Source organism: Rattus norvegicus, chromosome 17 (genome assembly GCF_021556685.1).
Source record: "Rattus norvegicus strain SHRSP/BbbUtx chromosome 17, alternate assembly SHRSP_T2T, whole genome shotgun sequence".
In the NCBI taxonomy this organism is placed as follows: domain Eukaryota; kingdom Metazoa; phylum Chordata; class Mammalia; order Rodentia; family Muridae; genus Rattus; species Rattus norvegicus.
Genome location: NC_141550.1, coordinates 73,364,733 through 73,369,807, shown reverse-complemented (window position 1 = coordinate 73,369,807; position 5,075 = coordinate 73,364,733). Strand labels below are relative to the sequence as shown.

The 5,075-nt window shown below is 47.4% G+C and overlaps 1 pseudogene; it reads right to left on the bottom strand.

Annotated features, from left to right (window-relative positions):
* Positions 1-1,174: 1,174 nt before the first annotated feature.
* On the bottom strand, positions 1,175-1,663 carry Rpl29-ps3 (ribosomal protein L29, pseudogene 3; annotated as a pseudogene).
* Positions 1,664-5,075: the final 3,412 nt, after the last annotated feature.

The window sequence follows — 5,075 nt, the reverse complement described above, 5'->3', positions numbered from 1 at the left end:
GCCTAAGTCATCACTGAACCAGGTAGAGTTGACAGAGCAGGAGGACAGGACATGCTCCTCAAACTTTCCTCTGGGACTTAGAAGCTGCCCTAGATGGTGTATTCTTAGTTATTAAACAAGTTCAGTAAGTCTTTCTGACACCCAGACTAGCCATGGCCTCTTCCCTTCTAATTCTCCATTGGCCTAGTCTCTTCACTTTTGCATGATTTATTTCCTTCCTCTTCTTCCTTTTCCTCTTCTTCTTCTTCTTCCTCCTCCTCCTCCTTCTCCTCCTTCTTCTTCCTGTTATCATCATTTTTATAGGTTGACCTCGAACTTGAGATCCTCTTACCTTGACCTTCTAAGTGCTGGGCTTAGGCACCATCATGCCTGTGATGGTTAGAAAAGTTTCAGCCCCCAAAGGCTCATATGTTTGAATACTTGGTCAGTGGAGAATGGCACTATTAGGACATGTGGCCTTGTTGGAGGAAGTGTGTCACTGTGGAGATGGGCTTTGAGGTCTCCTATGCTCAAGTTCTGTCCAGTGTGACACACAGTCTCCTGCTGCTGCCTGCAGATCAAGATGTAGAACTCTCAGCTCCTTCTCTAGCACCATTTCTGCCTGTGTGCCACCATGCTTCCCTTCAGGATGATGATGGACTGAACCTCTGAAACTGTAAGCCAGCCCTAATTAAATGTATTCCTTTATAAGAATTTCTATGGTCATGGTATCTCTTCATTGCAATAAAACCCTAACTAAGACGTTGCCCATTCCTGCTCTGCCTGTCTTTTTGATTCACTGTTAGACATGCCTGGTGTGGATGGAACTTTGTCTCTCCCAAATTCATATTCAGGAGCACTTCCTTCTCGTATAGTTGTAGGGTAAGCCTTGAAGGAGAAGACTGAGTCTCTATGCAGCCCCAACAGTGGGTTCTGGTCTGATAGGACTACTTGTATGGATTTAAAGTGACCTGGGAGAAATACCCTGGCCGAATGGGGGTGGTGATCAGTCCGTGGACTGAATAAAAGTAGAAAGTGAGGAGAGCATCAATCAGTTTTTATCTCTACTTGCTTCTTTTTTTTCTTGCCTCAAGTTTATTTGTAAAAACAGCATAGGACACTGGTCATCTGCAAATAGTGTGTAGGTAGGTGTATCACAGCGGTCCGTCTGTCTTCACACTGGCAGGAGCCTTTTCTATGGGGCCTTCACAGGGGCCTGGGCACCTTCGGGAGCCTGAGCTGGAACCGAAGCCTGGGCCTTAGCTGGAGCTTTGGCCTCTGCCTTGGTTTGAGCCTTGGGCTTTGATTGGCAGAGCCTATGACCCTTGGCCATGTAGCTTCGTATCCTCTTCCCAAGCTTGGGGTGAGCCATGAAAGCCAGATGGCTGAGTTTACAGCTGGGGCCCTTTGGCATCTTGGGCTTGATAGCCTGAGGCGTCACAAGGGCCTTGATGGCCTCTGTGTGTGCACTCACTGCCTTTGCGTTGTTGGCCTGCATCTTCTTCAGGCCTTTCTTGTGCTTCTTGGCAAAGCGCATGTTCCTCAGGAACTCAGGGTCAACCCCCTTAAAACATTAGTATCTTTGTGACCGGGGTTTCTTGATGCCGTTTCTGTGCCATTTACAGGACTGTTTGTGTGCGGTGTGGTTCTTGGACTTGGCCATGTCTGCTCGGTAACCTGCGGCTCCTGCAGTGCCTGGGACCGGAAGAGAAAGGGAAAGGCCAGCAGTGCAGCCTCTACTTGCTTCCTGACCCACTCTCTCAGGATCCCCCAGACTGTGGGCCAAAATAAATTCTCTCATGTGTTTCTTGCTAGCTACATGGTTGCAGCGACACAAAAGTCATATACATACATACATGGATACATACATACATACATGTGTATGTATGTGTGCATGCATGTGTGCGTGCACATTTTTAAAGGAACAACGCGTGCCCAGGCATGCACTGCTTGGCTTGCACTTCACTCTGAAAAGACTTTAGTGGGCTTCTTAGCTGCAAGAAAATCCTTTTCCTTTTTCTGGGCTCAGACGATTGACAACCCTGGTGCATCTCCTTAGATGATCCCTCAAGATCAGTCCCCTTCTGGGTCCCCATGGGCATGGCTTGTAACTGTACCCAAAGCACCTGGCCTTTTGATTCATCACAGTTATGCTTGTATTTGATTCTAATAATTTTCGAATGAGCCTTTAGAGGTAATCAAACACAAAGTGTACACCACCACCCTCAATCCTATCCCCAGCTGTGGCCTGGCTCTCCCAGGGTGTTTGCTGATAGGAAGGTAGCAGGAAGTGGTTCTTGGGGTCCCTGCCTATGCCTGCTGTGTGTTGGGGGGCTTGCTTATCCTCACCAGAGATCTTCCTGAATCCTATACATGCTCTCCACAGGGCTCCAGCATCTCGGCAGCTTTTTCTGTCATTCTCCAGCTAGACCCAGCTTTGATATTGGGTGACAGGTAGAACGCTGTGCAGATGCCAAGGTGCCCAAAGGTGCTTACTTGGAGAGGGTGTTTCTGGGGTCAGCGTGTAAAAGTTTCAGCAGTATTTGAAATCTGGAATCTAAATTTTAGCCACATTGTGGGGTTGAGAGGTGAATGAGTAACTGTTTTGAAACCCAGAGCAATGGGGATATCTGGCAGAGGGCCATGGCCTTTATGAGTCCAGAGTGCCTGCAGGACAAGGTCAGAGAAACTATAGTTCCCTGTCACAATCCAGAGTCAGCCACTCTAGAAATGGAATCACGTTTGGAACAGGACCTGGCCACCTGGGTCCCCTGTTTCTTCTCCAGATCCTCACTGCCAGTGCCAAAGACTTCCACGGTTGTTCACGACTCCATGTCCATCCAAGAAACGATGATAGATAAAGAAAAAACCCCAAAGATTCATAACTGCTATTCTCAACAACGCCAGGTGCTTGTGCTGGGTCTGTAGAAGGACGTGCCCATCATCCGGCAGACATGAGGGAGGAGGGGCCCAGGGAGTGGTGTACCCAGAAGTGACCACATCCTGCTCCAGTGGACAGTCTCAAGCTAATGGCCACAGGATGGTTAAGCTAAACGGGTCACCAAACAAACCCAAAAGTTACGAATCTAGGAAAGGGATAGATTGGGGAGTAGTATGGGTAAGTCAAGGAATCACCCTAAAATATCACCAGCCAACAGCTAAGCACAATCTTGGGACCCTGAGTTGTCAATATGCATATGTTTTCTTTCTGTCTGCCTGCCTGCCTATTTATATATTTATATTTTTAAATGGAGGAGCACTCTTTCTGCACCTACACCTACATGCCAGAGGAGGGCATCAGATCCCTTTATAGGGGGTTGTAAGCCACCATGTGGTAGCCAGGGATTGAACTCAGGATCTCTGAAAGAGCAGCCAGTCTTGACTGCTGAGCTGTCTCTCCAGCCTCACAGAGTTTCTTAAATGATTCTGGCCTTGCTCCGAAGGGCTGCCCAGGCCTCGATTTATAGCCAGTTTGCTGTTCAGACATTTGGCCACATGGAGGCACCAAAGCCCCAGTCTGGTCAAAGTATCCTCCTGTCTGTCAACTAAGGGGGAAAGATAGCTGGGGCCTGGGGCCGGGTCTACCTGGTGTTGTTGAGTTCCCGCTCTCCAGTTACGATCCCAAGTAACCTCATGGCTCTGGGACATTGTATACTGTTGAGTCCTGGCAGTTGGAGGCCGACAGAGATCTCGCATGTCGAAACTGAACTAGTGGCTTTAGGAGTGTTGCCTCCATGGCCCTTAGACTATTTACTTGGAAGATAGGGAACGCTTTCTGCCTTCAGGGTTTTGTTTGGTTTTAAGTAAAATTTAAATTTTTGTAGCTTTGTAGAGCTGTAACGGACACCATTCCGTAAGGTTTAGGGGTACAGTGTGATATCGTGATACGTACCTGCTGTGCAATGGTCACCACAGCCAAAGTAGATACTGTATTTGGTGTGGCGGGAAGCCTTTAGGAAGACTCAGCAGACTTCGAATGCACAACACAGGGTACTGAACACCGGGCTGTGCTTCAGTGCTCCGGGGACTCTTCCTGTGCAATGGAGCTCTTTCACTAATTCAGTGTTCTAAGTCTTTCACTAATTCACTAATTTTTTGGTTAATTCAGTGTGTGTGTGTGTGTCTGTCTGTGTGTTTGTATGTGCACACGTGTGTGTTTGTGTGTGCGGGCCTGTGTATATGTGTGTGCATATTTGTGTATATGTGTGCATGTGTGCACACACATGTGTGTGCACGTGTGTTTATGTGTATGTATGTGCATGTGTGCATGCGAGTGTGTGTGCACATGTGTGTGCATGTGTGTGGACATGTATGTGTGAGTGAGCCCGCACAAATGTGAATGAGCCTCCAGTGTTGCTTCCCAATCATTCTCTGTTTTTCATTTTATTTAATTTAGTTTTATGTTTGTATGCATGTGTGTGTGTGTGTGTGTGTGTGTGTGTGGTCATGTGCATGTGTTCTTGTCTGTTTGTGTATATGTGTGTGCACGTGTGTATGTGTGTCTGTCTGTGTGTGTGCATGTGAATGAGCCTCCAGTGTTGCTCCTCAGTCATTCTCTGTGCTTTTCATTTAATTTAATTTTAATGTTATGCATATGCTTGTGTGTACTGGCCCACACATGCGTGTGTCTGTATATACATGCATCACATATGTGCCTAAGCCTGAGGTCAGAAGGGGCATCAGATCCCCTGGAACTGGACTTACAGAAGGTTGTGAGCTGCTGTGTGGGTGCTGGTAACTAAGGCTGGGCTCTCTACAAGAGCAGTAAGTGCTCTTAGCATCAGAGCCATCTCTCCAGCTCTCCTTCTTTAGCCCTTGATCTCTTCTTCAGCCCAGAGCTCTCTAACTGGGGTAGGCTGTCAGTCTAGTGAAGCCCAGGAGTCCTCTGTCTTTCCAGTGCTGGAATTCAGTGTGTCAATATAGCTGGATTTAACAAGGTTTACTTTTATTACTTTTAGTCGTGTTTATGCATAACTAATATGAGTATGTCTGTGTGTAGACGCGTCTGTGTGTAGACCATGTCTGTGTGAGTGGAGGCACACGTAGCAGTCAGAAGCATTGGATTCCCAGGAGCTAGAGTTTCAAGTGGTTGTAAG